The 19,094-nt window shown below is 44.6% G+C and overlaps 1 protein-coding gene across 26 annotated transcripts in view; it reads right to left on the bottom strand.

Moving 5' to 3' along the window:
- The window catches only part of AFDN (afadin, adherens junction formation factor), a 529,325-nt gene that overhangs the window by 509,037 nt on the left and 1,194 nt on the right, over window positions 1–19,094 (bottom strand). The gene's annotated exons all lie outside the window — the stretch shown is intronic.

Raw genomic sequence — 19,094 nt, 5'->3', positions numbered from 1 at the left:
CCACTGGGCCCCAACTTCTTGGCCTGTGTAAGCCGCAGACAGAATGTGTCTCCCCCTGGTAGCTTAGGAGTGAAATCCCCGGGCAAAGAGGATGTAGTGGAACCCTCAGTCAGTTTCCAATGCAGGGCATCCGCCCTTAGCCACAGGGGGAATAGGGCACTGCAGTTGGGAGCCTCTTCAAAATTTAGACCGGGGATCCAGCCCTTTTATTTTGCCCCGACTCACCGGACAAGCAATCTGCACCCTCAAGGTCTCAAAATGTCCTTCAGCCAATGGAGAGTATAGCAGAATGGTCTGCCTCTCTGCCTGCAGTTCTGGATCTGAGTATGCCAGAGATTTAGCTCAGTGCTGGCGGAGCCTCGCTGTAGCAAGTCCTCTCCCTTCCAGTTCTAAGCCACAGCCCCAACTTTCATCATTCTTATGCTTTTGGCATGTCTTGTAGCTGCTGCCAGCTAGCATTTGTAAAATCACTCTCAAAATGGCAGCTGGAAATTGCTTGGCAATTTTTAGAACCTCTTCCTGGCTTGTAGTCAAGAATAGGGTGGGGGTGAGCCTCCCTCCCACATTTACAGCAGCTGTGGATCAAGTGGTTTTGCCGGTTTCACCTTGCGAAATACTAGGGAGTTCTCCCTCTGGTGGCCAACATAAGAAAACATGTAAAATTATGATTTTATTTTAAATACTTCCCACCTTAGCGTTTGTTCGTTCATCTGCTGTTTACACAGGGCCATTATCGGCAACGAGCGATATATGAACGCTTGCCTGCCTGATAATTGTCCCGCTTAAGAATGATGAAACCCAAGAGGGAAGACTGTGGTGAATGACTTCAGTTGACAGGTTCACACGGCATGTATTACTTATTTTTGGCAAATTTTACGTGCGCTTCTCTCCATTCATGTACTCCGCACATAGTGATCCTGAGTTGTTCACTATGTGCTGTCACATACACCCACATTAACGTTACTGTAGTGTCTTGACAGTGAATAGACATCACCTCCAGCCATTGTGTGCGACTTACAGCACAGCAAGCATAATCTCACGAGATCACGCTGTAAATCACAGCACAACGTGATCTCGATGTGCTGTGCTTTAAGTCCCACACAAACATTACTGAAGTGTCGGGATTGTGACTAGACATCCCATCCTGGTTGGAGGTGATGTCTTCACTGTCAAGACTGTAATGCCGGGGGTAGGGAAACGGACAAGTGAGACCTAATCTACCCGCCACTCTGTCCCTGCCTACTTGCAACGACCCGCCCTAGGCGACGGGGTACAACTTGGCGGCGGTCCCTACGCTCAGTAAGTGCACAAGACAAACAGACAAGGGAACACAAAGCAAAGGGGCAGTTGCCCACGGCAACACCGTGAGCAACAAGAATGGTGAACGAGCCGAGTTAAAACCAGGAGTGCACGAGGTACCAAACGCAGAGCAGGAGAGTAGTCAGTAAGTCAGGGTCAGTATGGAGCAGGATCAAATAGACAGAAGCTGTAGCTGGGCCAGGAAACCACACGAGAAGAATCACAAGCAAAGGAGGAACAGGAAAGGCAGGTATAAATAGACAGAGGGCGGGAGCTAGCTCCGTCTGGCCAGGCTGCGATAGGCTCTCCCACTCCTAAGCCTGCCATCCTGAGTGGTGGGAGATAGTCAGTCTCAGAGACACGGACTCAGGTGCAGACTGATTACCTATGGGAGTATACACAGAAGTTGTGCCTGGCAGATCCTTTACAAAGACACTTCAGTAACGTTAACGTGGGTGTATGTGACAGCACATAGTGATCCTCAGTTGTTCACCAATTGCTGAATACATGAATAAAGAGAAGCGTATGACGCTGATTGGTCAGCATCATACACTTCTCTCCACAACGCCCACTTGGTCAAAATTAAAAAAACACGTCCAGTTGAGCATTAAGAAAGTCATTCGCATAAAGCTAAAATCGCTCAGAACTTGGTGAAAATAGATAGTTTTTCCAAATAAAAAACACTGCTGTTACCTACATTACAGCGCCGATGTCATTATGTAAGAGATAGGGCACTTGTAATGTGGTGACAGAGCCTCTTTAAAGAGGCTCTGTCACCACATTATAAGTGCCCTATCTCCTATATAAGGGGATCGGCGCTGTAATGTAGGTGACAGTGATGCTTTTTATTTAGAAAAACGATCTATTTTAAACCACATTAGCGATTTTTAGCTTTATGCTAATGAGTTTCTTAATGCCCAAGTGGGCGTGTTTTTAATTTTGACCAAGTGGGCATTGTACAGAGTGTATGACGCTGCCCAATCAGTGACCAGTCAGCGTCATACACTTCTCTCCATTCATTTACACAGCAGCATCGCGTTCTTACTAGAACACGACGTGCAGCCACATACAGACATTAACGTTAATCAAGTGTCCTGATAATGAATATACATGACCTCCAGCCTGGATGTCATGTGTATTCAGAATCCTGACACTTCTGAATCTTTTCTGTAAGATTCCAGCAAGCCACGCGTAATCTCGCGAGATTACGAGGTAAACGAGATTTCGTTTCCCTTGCTGGAAATCTCACAGAAAAGATTCAGAAGTGTCAGGATTCTGAATACACATGACATCCAGGCTGCTACCCTTAAATATCTCTGGTGAGGACTGCATATTGGTACATGATAATATGCATCCTCCAGATCCAGTGATGCCATCAGAGTCCTTGGAGAGGAGATTTATGGTTGAGGAAATGCTCTACATGCAAAGATTTTTGTAGGTCAAGTAGGAGTTTAGTTTTTTAAATTTATTATGAACCTGTATTTTCCTTCCGGTTTCTTCACAAGGAAAAAAGAGGGGAATAAAAGCCTTTGCCTGTTTCTGTACTTGGGACCTGAATCAACACCTTGTTTTTATAGATTCTTTGGGGTCTTCGTAGGAAAGAATCCAAATTCTCCCCACCATGGATCTTCTGGCATCATTGTTGGTGGTCTGTTCTTGGGGTCGTTTTGAGGCCTGTAAAAGGAAGCCCTTGTTCTTTTTAGGGAACTTAGAGACCCTGAATTACCATCCCTTGGGGTTAGGTTTTTTTAATAAACCTTTTGGGACTAAAGGAATCCATTGGCTTTCCTTGTGTAGGGAACCCCTTTTTTCTATCAGATGCTTTCGCTAATAGGTCATATAGAGGGGGCCCCGATAGAAAATCTCCAAAGCAGGGAATTACATAATTTCCCTTTTGAACCAGTGTCCTTCCAGGATTTTAGCCAGATAGCCCTTCTAGCAGAGTTTGAGAGGGCAACTGATCGGGCAGAGAAGCGCACAGAATCTTACAAGGAGTCGGCCAGAAAATCTGCTGCCTTAGACAATACTGGAAGGGAGGAGAGGATTTGTTCTCTAGGAGTCTGGTCTCTAATGTGAAGCTCTAATTGTGCTAGCCATATTTTTAGGACCTAGCTACATAAGTGTCTGTAGTCTTGCTTAAAAGCCCATGCAGAAGCTTCCCACGCCCATTTAAGTTAATTGCCTTCCTATCCATGGAATCGGATAAGGAACCTATATCCTCATAGGGAAGATCACTCTTCCTATATATTATTGCCACTGGGACCATCAAGTCTAGAGGCATTATCCCAATCTCTGCAGACCTCTCCACCAAATGGATATTTCCTTTTAAGGAATACCAACTTTCTATCTGGGTTTTTCCATTCCCTCTTGATAAGACTTGTTATGTTCTTATGGAGGGGAAAGTTTCTTTGCTTTTTGGACCAAGCCTTCGAACATAATGTCCTGTACAGAAGGGGGTACTTTCGGGTCCTCAATATTCATCATTGCGCTTATAGTTTTAAAGGAGCTGATTGACATCTTCTGCTAAGAACACATTTTTTCATCCTCCATCCGAGGTACTATCTGAAGAGCTCAGCTCTCCTAACTGAAAAAGCTCTTCACCAGAAAAAGCAGATAAATTAATCTGACTAGAAGTGGATGGTTGAGCCTTCTTTTTTCTTAGAGAGTTAATGGAATTTTTAACTTCTACCCTTACAATGTCCTTAACCCCTTGCCGACATTTGTCGTATGGATACGTCATGGAAAGCTAGTGCTTCCCACATTTTGCCGTATCCCGTCTCAGAAGCCATCATCGCCGGATGTCAGCGGTTGTCTTAGCTTCGATCCCTGCCATTAACCCCTTAAAGGAATAGTGTCGCCAAAAAAAATTTTTTTATATCAGTTTGATGTTAGTGTTTTATAAAAAAACTTTATTTTTTTTATTTTTTTCCTTTTCTTCCCTATGGGGGCTGCCATTTTTTTTCCCATTTCTGTATGTGTCGATTAACGACACATAGAGACATGGAATACGGCAGCTGCAGTCCCATAGTGAATGCGAACGGGACCCGTTCCATCCACTATGGTGTACGGCGTCTGTGTAGGAACGGCGCATGCGCCGCTCCCACACAGTCCAAGTTGAACTTAACGCCGTCCGGCGCCATTTTCCTGTAGACCGGAAGTCGCGGCTGGACAGTAAGATTACTACTTGCGGTCGCGGCTTCCGGACTTGTGAACTTGGAGCAGCGGCAGCAGACGGAGCGGACGGACCGGAGGGAGCGGCGGCGGCAGGTAAGTGATTTCTATGTATGTTCGTGTTTCAGTGTGTGTTTACTAGTGTATGTAAACCTTCTACACTGTGTGTTAGCTCAAAAAATGGCGACACAGTGTAGGAGGTTAGACCGTTCAATCCCCTCGTTTCTCCCGGCACTAGCCAGGATAAAGGAGGGGGGGATTCTGAGAGCTCACTAGAGCGAGGGATTTTTTTCCAATTTTGCAGCATAAAGCAAATTGGTTGCTTTACCACATGCAATGCTGCAATTTTGGAAATTGCTCCATCTAGTGACCAGTGCTGGGAAATATTATAAATTAGAATCTAATTTATAATATTTCCTGACTCGTGAAAAAAAAATAAAAAAATTAGAACAATGTTTAATCACCTACACACTAATTGTTTAATGCAACACATTCCCTTTAAAAGCAGCGCTCAAACGCGATTGCTACATTTAAGGTGTTTGCAGCTAATCTGAACCCCAGCAATGAAATTGCCGGGGTTCCGGTGGCTGCAATGGCAACCGTAGGCCTAATATTGGCCTCCCGGTCTGCCTAGCACAGAAGCCGTTCAGGACCTGCCCGGCGACAGACACTGAACGGCTTCCGTAGCTGCCAAGATGGCGCCGGCTCAGGAGCTAAGCCGTCGTCATCAGCAGTGGATGTCAGCTGCATGTTACAGTTGACATCCACCTGTAATGACAGGAACCGGGGCGAGCTCCGATCCCTGCCATTAACCCCTTCGATGCAGCGATCGAAAGCGACCGCTGCATTTTAGCAGATCGCCAGCCCTGACAGGCAATCAGGACTGGCGACTGCTGCTATGGCAACAGGAGACCCAATGGCCTCCTGCTCTGCCATTACGGAAGTCGATTAGGCCCCGTCGGGAGGCGAAGCCTAATTGGCTTGCTGTCAGTGAATAACTGACAGATCTAATACATTGCACTACATAGGTAGTGTAATGTATTAGAAAAAAAAACAAAAAACAAAAACAGACAGTTGGGACTTCAAGTCCCCTAGTGGGACTTGAAAAAAAAATGTCTAAAAAAAAGTGAAAACCCAAAAACGTTTGAAAACATAATAAGTTTCAAGTAATAAAATAACACAATCAACTTATTTATTATTGAAAAAAAACACATGAACCATACGTATTTGGTATTGCCGTGACCTTAACGGCCGGAGCTATAAAAGTATTATTGCACGCGGTGAACAGCGTAAAACAAAAAAAACAAAAAAAAATTAACAGAATTCGTTTTTTGGTCACTTTGCCCTACAAATATTGGAATAAAAAGTGATCAAAAAGTCGCACGTATATAAAACTATAGCTTGTCTCGCAACACACAAGCCTTCATACAGCTTCGCTCGACAAAAAAGTTAAAAAATTTATGGTTCTCACAACTTAGCAACAGAAAAAAAATACATTCTTTTTACAATAGTAATTTTATTGTGCAAAACGATGTAAAACATAAAAAAAATGTGCTATAAATTAGGTATCGCCGGAATCGTACTGACCCGCAGAATAAAGTTAGCATAAATTATAACGCATGGTGAACGCTGTAAAAAAAAAACAAAAAAAACCTTTCTGGGATAGATTTTTTTTTGTCACCCGGTCTCCCAAAAAATAGGTTAAAAAGTGATCAAAAAGTCGTATGTACCCCAAAATGGTACCAATAATAACTACAGCTCATACCACTACGTCTATGAAAAAATTTAATTAGTTAAGGCTCCAATAAGTCAGAAAAGAAAAATATGCAGTTGAGCAGGTCCGAGGGGAACATTTCTTCTACTTTCAAGAGGCGATTTAACAAGGCCCTCAATTTAGGGAACCTGGAAGGGTTGGGCCCAAACATATCTGCTGGAAGCGACGGCACCCTTGTTATACCAGGACAACACTTTGCCAGCAAAATTCCCCAAACTGAAAAGGTGCGGAGTGTGGAACAAAAGGGGGATAAGGAAGGACATTTATCAGTGTGACACCGACCTGTGCAGAAAGGATTGCGTCACAGCGTAACGCACATCTATGGATTATTTTATGTTTTGTTTGTTTTTTACCCAATTATTATACCACCTGACTATGCCCCTGATGTACTCTGCCCAGCTTACATATGCCACCACATTATAAACTGAAACATTAGCAATACTCAAACAAAACTACCACCAAGTAAAATCCGCCCTCCAAAAGCCAAATGGCACTCCCTCCGCTCTGAACCCTACAGCGCGCCCAAACAGCAGTTTACTGACACATATGGCATCGCCATACCCGGGAGAACCCTTTTAAGATTTTTTTGGGTGTATGTCCAGTGGCACAAGCTGGGCCCGACATATTTGCCACTGAAATGGCATATCTAAGGAAAAATATAAAGGTTTAATTTGCACCATCCGCAGCGCAATCATTTATGGAAAAGACATATGGGGTGAAAATGCTAACTACACCTCTTAAAAAAATGCCTTGAGGGGTGTAGTTTCCAAAATGGGGTCACTTCTGGGGGGGGGGGGAGGGGTTCCAATGTTTAGGTCCCACAGGCACCCAGAAACCAATCCAGCAAAATCTGCACTACAAAAGCCAAATGCCGCTCCATCCCTTCTGAGCCATGCAGTGTGCCCTAATAGCAGTTTATGACCACATATGGGGTATTGTCGTACCCTGGAGAAATTGCTCTACTAATGTTGGGTTCTTTTTTTCCTTTGTTGAAAAAAAAAAAAAACATTTGCTAAAGCTACGTCTTAGGGCATGTGCACACACACTAATTACGTCCGTAATTGACGGACGTATTTCGGCCGCAAGTACCGGACCGAACTCAGTGCAGGGAGCCGGGTTCCTAGCATCATAGTTATGTACGATGCTAGGAGTCCCTGCCTCGCTGCAGGACAACTGTCCCGTACTGAAAACATGATTACAGTACAGGACAGTACAGGCAGGGACTCCTAGCATCGTACATAACTATGATGCTAGGAGCCCGGCTCCCTGCACCGAGTTCGGTCCGGTACTTGCGGCCGAAATACGTCCGTCAATTACAGACGTAATTAGTGTGTGTGCACATACCCTTATTGAAAAGGGATTGTTTTTATTTTCACTGCGAATTCTATGAAACACCTGTGGGGTCAAAATGCTCACTACACCCCTAGATGAATTCCTCAAGGGGTGTAGTTTCCTAAATGGAGTTTGTTGGGTGTTTGTTGTTTTGTCCCCTCGGGTGATTTGCAAATGTGACATGGCCTCTTTCCCTTCTAAACCCTGCTGTGTTTCCAAACAGCCGTTTTTGACCACACGCGGTGTATTGTCTTACTCGGGAGAAATTGCTTTACCAATTTTGCAGCGCATTTTCTCCTTCAGTTCTTGCGGAAATGAGGAGGGGAAAAAAAAGTCGATTTTAATTTTCTCGGCCTACTTCCAATACTTTCTGCAAAACATTTAGGTGCGGTCAAAATGCTCACTATACCCCTAGATAATTTCCTTGAGGTGTGTAGTTTCCCAAATGGGGTGACTTTTGGGGGATTTCCACTGTTTTGGCACCGCAAGAGCCCTTCAAACCTGACATGGTGCCTAATATAATCTAATAAATATAAGGCCCCAAAATCCAGTAGGTGCTCCTTTGTTTCTGAGGCCGATGCTTCAGTCCAGTAGCACACTAGGGCCAGATGTGGGATATTTCCTAAAACTGAAGAACCTGGGCAATAAATATTGAGTTGCATTTCTCTGGTAAAACTTTGAGTTATAAAGAAAATTGGATTAAAAATTCATTTCTGCAAAAAAATATGAAATTTGTAAATTTCACCTCTACATTGCTTTAATTCCTGTGAAAAGTCTAAAGGGTTAAGAAATTTTCTAAATGCTGTTTTGAATACTTTGAGGGGTGAAGTTTTTAAAATGTGGTGACTTTTTGGGGGTTTCTAATATATAAGGACCTAAAAGCCACTTCACAACTGAACTGGCCCCTGTAAAAATAGCCTTTTGAAATTTTCTTGAAAATGTCAGAAATTGCTGCTAAAGTTCAAAGCCTTGTAACGTCCTAGAAAAATAAAAGGATGTTCAAAAAACGATGCAAATCTAAAGTAGACATATGGGGGATGTTAATTAGCAACAAGTGTGTGTTATAACTGCCTGTCTTACAAGCAGATACATTTAAGTTAAGAAAAATGCTAATTTTTGAAATTTTTCGCTAAATTGTGGCGTTTTTCACAATTAAATACTGAACATATCGAGCAAATTTTGCCAGTAACAAAGTCCAATGTGTCACGAGAAAACAATCTCAGAATCGCTTGGATAGGTAAAAGAATTCCGGAGTTATTACCACAAAGTGAAACATGTCAGATTTGAAAAATGAGGGTCTGTCAGGAAGGTCAAAAGTGGCTAAAGAGGGAAGGGGTTAATAATCACACAGCAACGATGGCCCCATCATCCCTGTATTTATATAACCCCTGTAACAACTGTATATACCATCAGGGGGTGTGCCGCCGCCGAGGGCAGCTCTGCGAGGGGGACGGTGGCGTGGGAGATGACAGGCAGGCAGTGCGGGAACTCAGAGATGGGAGGATGTGTGTACAATGAGACAATGTTCCGTGTCTCTGCTCAGCCAGTACTTCCTGCTGTGTAGAGACATGGTGCGTTCTTTACAGGCGGCAGGACCAGAGGAGGCGGATCTCTGTAGCTCATGAAACATCCGCCCGGCCCACTGCCTGTAAATGTAGTTGATGATACGCCGTGCCTTTCTCAGCCGGAAGTGCTGGCTGAGCAAAGACACAGATCACATCACAGGAAATGAAAAATTTACTCTCGGTGCGGTCATATGACGGCAGATCAGAACACCGTAATGCTGCCACAGGTAAACAGACATTATATTGGAAATGTACTTAAATAGGTCCAATTAAGTTAAAATATAAATAAAATGAATTCCTGGACAGCCCCTTTAATACCCGACGCCAGACTTGTAGACTCTTATTTTGTCTAAACAAATCTGGCGTAGTCTTTTATTATAGATAGGTGCTAGTTTACTACAAACTGCGCACTCCTTGTTACGAGTTTTTTTTCCAATTTCTTTCTAGGAGTTTCCCTGACCTAAAACATATGCACAAGAGAAGGGAACAGTGTTATGAGGAAGAAAGAAAAGGGGGGGCTTTTTCTTACCCTATGTAGGTTTTGCCAACTCTTCAAGTACCAAACTAGAGGATCTTGTGGCATCCGAGCAGTCAATGAGTCTTCCTGCTTCTCCTGTAGTTTCCATTGTGGAAAGAGATGCTGGAGACTGTGGCTCAGTTTGTGCAGGCCTAAATAGGCCTTGGCCTGGCTGGGGAGGCCCCCGGCTTCAGATGCCATGAAGCCCCTCCTCACAGATAGGGCCGCCAGAACCACCACCACCTGGGAACGTCACCCGCCGTAAGGGACGCGCCGCCACGACCGGGAGCTTCGCAAGAGCGCGTTGGAAGCCACCAACGCCAGGACATGCATACCAGCTCAAGGGAGCGGAGAACCGATGTCCCTCAAGAGGGACGTCCCCGTGGGACCTGAACCATCTCCAATGAGGGAAGTAATGGACCGGTAAAGGAGAGAGTACCTACCCCAGGCTTAAGGTTGCTCTCTCCAGAGGAGACATATGAATGGGGTTTCCCTAGGGGTGCTCAGGATGGTAAGAACCAACTAGGGGGTCTGCAATCCAGGGAGAAGTGCTTTTCCAACAGGACAAACCCATCCGGAGGACAGGAAACCTGATGGTGAGTGGAAAGGGGTGTCCTTTTTTATATCATATGGGTTCCTGTCCAGCGAATGGGATGTCTCTCCAGGGGTGCTGTCGTACACTGAAGCATTTCACTGAAGTGTGCTTGACGCCTAACGTTATATTTTTTTTTTGTTCTGCAGGTTCCACAGGACCTATTGGACTATGTCGTAGAGTCAGTGGACTACTGTGATCTACATTCGTATTTTTTAAATAAAATAGTTAATGAGGATTGCGTGGGAGAGTTTATTTCAATAAAAACATTTTCTTGTGGTTTTTTTTAATACTTTATTAGCGCCTTGATAAGGACCGTTGTCTGTTTGACAACATCCATTAGTAAGACGGAGCTTAGTGCGAGCCAGCAAAAAGGCAAGCACTAACCCCCCCCCATTATTACCCCAGTACCGGGGGTGCTGGGACGTGCCAGGTACAATTCAGTACCTGACCATCTGTAGTGATGGACAGGTACTGGGGCAGCCGCATGCTGGTATTATGAGGCTGGGAAGGGCCAAAACCTGAGGGATCTCCTCCACTGGGGTGGGGGGGGTTAGGAGAGTACGTATGTTATTTTTATCAGGCACTATTAGGGCTGCGTGGAGGGATGCATCAGGGGGCATTATACTGCATGGAGGGCAGCGTTGGGGGGTATATTGCATACAGTAGTATACAGCAGGCTCGGGGGATAAATATAAATTCGATGATGTAGCATGGACGCACAGTTAGTGAACGGTTCCCGTTGCTCACGGTCCGCTTTGATCGCAGCATTCAGAGGTTTCTCTGATCTCCGCCATTAGATCGGGGCTGCGGCTGTGCAATACAGCCATCACATTGCTCCTGGCAAGCGTGGATGCAGTCAGCACGGGGTGATGCAGCCTGTGCTACACTAATTGATAGATTTGCAGTGCACCCACCATGTTCTGTCTCCAATGCTGGCGCTGCCACTCAGTGTAGCGCCGACCGCGTCACATCATTTGGACCGCGGGCACACAGATGTCAGGAGCGGGGCAATGGCTGTATTACACAACCGCAGCCCCGCTCGGAGTGTGAGTGTGAGTGTGAGTGTGAGTGTCCTCCCCATTTTCATAACCAGCCAGAAACTATAAAACAGCCGCAGGCTAGCATTACCAGGGTGGTAAGGGCCACTGTTTTTTTACCCTTCCAAAGCCTAATACCACCAGCCTGCAGCCATCCTGATGCCCGACCATCACTACAGATGGTCGGGTACTGTCGTAACGGGCTCTTACCGATACCCCTGGTGGCGGTGGGTACCGGGGTAATAATGGGGGTTTACTGCTAGCCTTTTTACTGGCTAACACTAAGCCCTGCCTTAGTACTGGACGTAGTCAAACAGACAACTGCCATTACTAAGGTGGTAATAAAGTATTAAAAAACAGATATAACTCAGTTCACACAGAGCTTGCTGGCGCTGATTTGGATGCAGAAAACGCATTGGAATCAGCACCATAAAACCCCCAAAACCTCCCCAGATTGATTTGAATGGGAGGCAGAGGCGTTTTTTTTTTTTCTGGGTGGCTTTTGACTGCTTGCCGGGAAAAAAAACGAAATTAAAAAAAAAAAAAAAAAAAAAAAAAAAAGAAAGCCGTGTTTCCTTCAGTCTCTGACCTCCCATTGAAATATTTTCGGAGGCATTTTTCCCTTGGTTCTTGCATTAGCTTCAATGGCCACAGGCAAAAACTGCCAAGAAAACCGCGGGAGAAAAAAAAAAAATAAGGGTGCAGGCAGTTGAAAAATCTGCACCAAAATGCCTGATCGAATTCTGAGGCAGATATTCTGCCTGCAAAAAACTGTGTGTGAATACACCCCTAGGCCCTGTTCACAGTGCGGTTTTGTCGCCTCTTTCCCACAATGTGGAATACACATGCACTATCCAATGTGTTTGTCGGCAATTTTTTCAATGCGGTTTTCTTGCTGCATGGCGAAGATGTGGCAAAACCGCACTGAACACACCCTAAGAAAATACATTAATCAAATAAAAAACTCCCCCGCACAACCCTCGTTAACCAATTAAAAAAATAAATGAAATAAAAACCGATCGAATTAGTCCAGCGTATCTACAACGTAGTGCAAACGGTCGAGCAGGACCGCTCAAGCAGATGCTTGAGAAAGATCCTATTGGATTGAAATGTTGCATATTTGGGTGAATAAATTCCTCATTTTTTGGATGTGCTGTCTCGTCTCTCTATTTGGATTACATCAAAGGACTTTGGATCAGGTTCCGTTGAGGCTTGCACCCATATAAACAGATTTGGTGCTGTGATATTCCATTTTTTTTACATGTAGAGAAGTTGGGCATAACATTAAAAAGGTATATATAAAACTTTCTGACGTTAAAAGGGAGAAGATATTACATCAACCACTTCATCACGTGACACAAAGGATGTCATCTATATGTTAGGCCTCATGCACACGACCGTATTTTTCCCACCCGTAAATACTGGCGTAAATACGGGTCCGGTGTCACACGTATTCCACCCGTTTTGCACCCGTATTTAGAGCACGTTTTTGGCGGCAAAATAGCACTGCACTAATCGGCAGCCCCTTCTCTCTCAGTGCAGGATAGAGAGAAGGGACAGCCTTTTCTGTAATAAAAGTTTAAGAAATTCATACTTACCCGGCCGTTGTCTTGGTGACGCGTCCCTCTCTTCACATCCAGCCCGACATCCCTGGATGACGCGGCAGTCCATGTGACCGCTGCAGCCTGTGATTGACCTGTGATTGGCTGCAGCGGTCACATGGCCTGAAACGTCATCCAGGACGTCGGGCCGGATGTCGAGAGGGACGCGTCACCAAGGCAACGGGCGGGAGACCGGACTGGAGGAAGCAGGAAGTTGTCGGTAAGTATGAACGTCTTTTATTTTTATTTTTTTACAGGTTTATACTGATCGGTAGTCACTGTCCAGGGTGCTGAAAGAGTTACTGCCGATCAGTTAACTCTTTCAGCTCCCTGGACAGTGACTATTTACTGACGTCGCTTAGCAACGCTGCCGTAATGACGGGTGCACACATGTAGCCACCCGTCATTACGAGAGCTCCATAGACTTCTATGGATTGTCCGTGCCGTTATTACGGCCTGAAATAGGACATGTTCTATCTTTTTCAACGGCACGGGCACCTTCCCGTGAGAAAACGGGAAGGCACCCGTCGCCAATAGAAGTCTATGAGCCCGTTATTAGCGGTCGTAATTACGACCCGTAATAACGGGAGTTTTTACGGTCGTGTGCATGAGGCCTTAGTCTGTCCATGTGGATTGATGTACATAGGAAGAACAGCTCGCAAACTGAAACCGAGAATGGCAGAGAACTGCAACAACATCAGAAAGGGCAAGACGGACCAGTGTGTCTGCACATAATGAAAGGGTCCATAATAAACACCCTAAAGGGTCCAAAAATTCTACAGGATAGAAATAATTGAGAATCACTGGCGAGGAGAAAACTACATTAAAAAAATAATAATAATTATATGAGCCAATACATGAGGGAATCATACTGGATTTACCAGCTTAAAACATTATTTCGCTTGGGTCTTAACTTAGACTTCGAAATTATTATTTTTTTTTGTAGGTTTAAGACGTACACCCAATGACCTTGCTTAAAAATCATTAAATTGCACAGCTGAATGGAGCCTTTCACTACAATTCCAACGATACCTATATTATGCAGATAGCTACTTCCTAGCCCGTGATACAGCCATTATACCGGTCACACAGTAAGGCCTGATTTACACGAGCGTGTGCATTTTGCGCGCGCAAAAGGCATTTGATAGCTCCGTGTGTCATCCGTGTATGATGCGCGGCTGCGTGATTTTCGCTCAGCCGCCATCATAGAGATGAGGCTAGTCGACGCCCGTCACTGTCCAAGGTGCTGAAAGAGCCAACTGATCGGCAGTAACTCTTTCAGCACCCTCGACAGTGAGTTCCGATCACAATATACACCAACCTGTGAATCAAAAAAAGACGTTCATACTTACCATGAACTTCCTGCTTCCTCCAGTACGGTCTCCCGGCCGTTGCCTTGGTGACGCTTCCCTCTCTTGTCATCCGGCCCCACCTCCCAGGATGACGCGGCAGTCCATAAGACCGCTGCAGCCTGTGATTGGCTGCAGCTGTCACTTGGACTGAATTGTCATCCCGGGAGGTCGGACTGGGGGAAGAAGCCGGGAGTTATCGGTAAGTCAGAACCTCTTGTTTTTTTTACACGTATATGTATATTGTGATCGGAAGTCACTGTCCATGGTGCTGAACCAGTTTAACTCTTTCAGCACCGTGGACAGTGACTGTCTCCTGCCGTCGCGTACCCGAACATTTTTTGCCGGGTTCGGTCAAAACGAGAGATAGCTTAGCTTAGCTTAGATAGATTCACACAAGAAAATGGCAACAGCACACTTTGGGCCAGTCCACAGGGAGTTTGACACGCTTTTTGACGTGGAAACCGCGTCGGAAAACGTGCCAAAAATTCCTCCCATTGATTTCAATGGTAGGCGGAGGCGTTTTTTTTCCCCGCGAGCGGAAAAACCGGCTCACGGGATAAATGGACATGCCCTATCGTCGGGCGTTTACGCCTCTGACCTCCCATTGACATTAAAAACGCACCGAAAATCGGTATGCAGGCAGAGGAAAATCTGCCTCAACGGAATTTGAGGCAGATATTCCTCCTGCAAAATACTCAGTATGAACCCAGCCCAATGCCACTAAACATAAATAAATATGCATTACTGCTAAAGCGACTTTTAAGGGTATGTGCACACGATAACAGCTCCTGAATTTCAGACGTAATTACTTGTACTCACGTTTTGGGGGGCGTCCATTACGGACTTATACTGAAGCTGTTCTTCATTGGATTCAATGAAAAACGGCTCCAATTACGTCCCAAGAAGTGTCCTGCACGTCTTTGACGAGGCTGTTATTTTACGCACCGTCTTTTGACAGGTCGTCGGCACAGTAGATCGGCAAACCCATTGAAAGTAATGGGCAGATGTTTGCCGACGTATTGGAGCAGCTTTTTCAGACGTAACTCGAGGCGTAAAACGCCTCCATTACGTCTCAAAATAGGTCGTGTGAACCCAGCCTAATAGGGAGGTTCTTAGTGTACATTTTGAGCAAATTGTGTGAGCCCACCTGCCACAGCAAGAGACAGAGTTGCTAGTGTGTTAAGTTTTTTTATGTGTTACTAATGTTTTGTTTTTTACAGGTTTGGTTGTTGGACTACTTCAATGAGTTTATTTCAATAAAATATATTCTGTGTGCGTTTTGTTTTTTTAAACTTTATTATTACTGCCTTAGTAATGGCCACCGTCTGATTGACAGTGTCCATTACTAAGGGAGGCTTCGGGTTAGCTGGTGGAAAGGCTAACACTAAGCCCTCCATCATTACCCCAGTACCCACCACCAGCAGGGGTAGCCGGAATAGCCAAGTACGATCCAGTACCCAACCATCTGTAGTGATGGACGTGCACCAGGGCGGCCACAGGCTGGTATTATTAGGCTGGGAGAGCCCAAAAACTGGGCCTTTCACACCCTGGTAACGCTAGGCTGCTGCTATATTGTATCTAGGTGGTTATGAAAAATGGGAGACCCCATGTCATGGTTTTGCCAAAATAAATAGAAAAATTTTAAAAAAATGACGGGGGGTCCCTCCCCCCATGGATTTTATTAGACTCTTCCCTATACCCCTGGTGGCGATGGGTACCAGGTTAATAATGGGAGGGGGGGGGGTTAGTGCTAGCATTTTCACTGGCTAACACTAAGCCCCGCCTTAGTAATGGACGCGGTCAATCAGACAGTGCTTCCACAGAGCCAGTGTAGTGGAGCAGGGCCTCTACTAGCGCTCTGCTCCAGACATCACTATACATATATGGACAGTGATGTCAGTAGCAGTGCTGTGAATAGGGCCTAGTGTGAGAAGGCTCGGGAACGTCAACGTGGTGCCTCCCCCTCCAACGGACAACGAGCGGGGACTGCAGAAGCAGAGGAGACGGAGTAGCAGCAAACAAGGGAAGACAACAGCATAGCAGGCTAAATCTAATATATTGAAAAGTTTATTATTATTGTTAAAAGGAACACATAAGAGCTTTTTTTCTTTACAGGTACACTTTAACCCCTTAATGACCAGCCTCTCAAACCTTTAAGAGGCTCTGTCACCAGATTTTGCAACCCCTATCTCCTATTGCAGCAGATCGGCGCTGCAATGTAGATAAGAGTAACGTTTTAGTTTTTTTTAAAACTAGCATTTTTGGCAAAGTTATGGCCATTTTTATATTTATGCAAATGAGGCTTTCTAAAGTACAACTGGGCGTGTATTGTGTATGTACATCTGGGTGTTTTTACTTTTACTAGCTGGGCATTGTGAATGGAAGTGTATGATGCTGACGAATCGGCATCATCCACTTCTCTTCGTTAACACCCAGCTTCTGGCAGTGCACAGACACAGCGCGTTCGAGAGATCACGCTGTGACGTCACTTCCCCAGGTCCTGCATCGTGTCGGACGAGCGAGGACACATCGGCACCAGAGGCTACAGTTGATTCTGCAGCAGCATCAGCGTTTGCAGGTAAGTAGCTACATCGACTTAGCTGCAAACGCCGATACTGCTGCAAAATCAACTGTAGCCTCTGGTGCCGATGTGTCCTCGCTCGTCCGACACAGGACCTGGGGCAGGAAGTGAGTGAGGTCACAGCGTGATCTCTCGAGAACACGCTGTGTCTGTGCACTGCCAGAAGCTGGGTGTTAACGAAGAGAAGTGGATGATGCCGATTCATCAGCATCATACACTTCCATTCACAATGCCCAGCTAGTAAAAGTAAAAACACCCAGATGTACATACACAATACACGCCCAGTTGTACTTTAGAAAGCCTCATTTGCATAAATATAAAAATGGTCATAACTTGACCAAAAATGCTAGTTTTTAAAAAAACAAAAACTGTACTCTTATCTACATTGCAGCGCCGATCTGCTGCAATAGGAGATAGGGGTTGCAAAATCTGGTGACAGAGCCTCTTTAATGACCAAGCTTCCTTTTGCGTTTTTCCATGGTCGCATTCCAAGAGCTATACCTTTTTTATTTTTGCGTCGACATTGCTGTATAAGGTCTTGTTTTTTGTGGGAAAAAATTGTATTTTTTAATCGCACCATTTTGGGGTACATAGAATTTATTGATTAACTTTTTTGTGTGGGTAATGGAAAATACCCATAAATCTCGCCATCCTTTTCTGCGTCTTAGATTTACGGTGTGGTATAAACAACAACTTTATTCAGTGGGTCATTACGATTGTGGGGATACCAAAAATTATATAGATTTTATATGTTTTACTACTTATACACAGTAAACTTTTTTTTTTTCAAAATTTGTTTGAGTCGCCATGTTTTAAGAGCCAGAATTGTTTTATTTTTACGCCGAGGCAGCTGTATGAGGGCTTGTTTTTTGAGAAACAACTTCTAGTTTTTATTGGCACCATTTTGGAGTAGATGCGACTTTTTGATCACATTCTATCAAATTTGTTTGGAAGGCAGGATGAACAGAAAACAGCAATTCTGGCATGGATTTTTACGCCGTACACCGTGCGGGTTAAATAACGTAATCGCTTTGTAGGTGGGGTCTTCACAGACACGGTTATACCAAATATGTGTAACGTTTCACTTTTTCATATTAAAAGTATTATATAAAAAAGGGAAAAAGTGATATTTTTTTTTTTTTATTTGGGATTTTTGTTTATTATTAACTTTAATAACTTTATTTTTGTCCCACTAGGGGGACTTCACTATGAAATCTGCTGATCGCTTTTATAATACACTGCAATACTTCTGTATTGCAGCATATTATTGCTTGTCAAACTGACAGGCACCTGCTAGGTTATGCCAGACCTGGGGGCCTTTGTTAGGCCCCCCCTCTGCCATAGAAGCCATTGGTACCCTGCGATTTCCCTGCCGATGGAGCACCCTCCAAAACCGCGCCGGGCTTATGTCAGAGCGGCGTGAAAAGGCGTATTGGCGGTCGTTAAGGGGTTGAAGTATTGTTAAAGAACACTTTACTTTCCCTAAGAAATATACATCAAAGCACCTAATTTTATCTCTTTTATAGAGTTCTTCCGTAAAAAAAAAATACCGTAATTCAGCTATAAAGAATAAGTAAAAACAGTAACAGGTGCAAATGTTTGCCCTCTTGTTTGTCTATTTTGCACTATTCTTCCTAGTGTTGTATTTAGTCTGATGATATTTATTATGTAATATATGTATTTTGTATATATTTTTTTACGTGTATTAATTATGTAGCTAGTGTTGGTTTGCAGCGACTATTTAAATAATTCCAAAGTACACGCCTAACATGCCCCAGAGGATGCTGGAAGGTCGAAACCCAGGGTTGGGCTAGAGGGCTTGGCATGCCACATGCGATGGATCATGTTTTAAAGTATCACTTTTTCTCTAAATATGGAATAAAAGCATGAAGTGAATTTAGTCCATTGGGTGCTGCACTATTTGTTCCCTCTTCGGAGATATAGCGTGGTGACCGACTGGGTTTATCCGGAGCGAAGCACCCCTGTATCCGTGTGTGGAACTACAAGGCGAAGAATACCTGAAAGAACACAAGTCGGACTGTGGAATGGTCTTGCGTACCGGACGGTCAGGCTGCCTTCTACATGACAGTCATAGCAGGAAAATAATCGTTACGTAATAGGTCAGCAGGACTGACGGCTTCAAAGGGTTGACATGTTCCTAAGCAACTTCTTATAAAATTGGTGATGGGAGTTTAACAAATCACTCTGGCCTCATGTACACAACTACGTTGATTTTGTGGTCACGTCCTGAGTTTTGTGGAGCCACGCAC

The sequence above is a fragment of the Rhinoderma darwinii genome, chromosome 4 (genome assembly GCF_050947455.1).
Source record: "Rhinoderma darwinii isolate aRhiDar2 chromosome 4, aRhiDar2.hap1, whole genome shotgun sequence".
In the NCBI taxonomy this organism is placed as follows: Eukaryota; Metazoa; Chordata; class Amphibia; order Anura; family Rhinodermatidae; genus Rhinoderma; species Rhinoderma darwinii.
The sequence above is the reverse complement of the archived record's forward strand: the minus strand, read 5'-3'. Positions and strand labels throughout refer to the sequence as shown.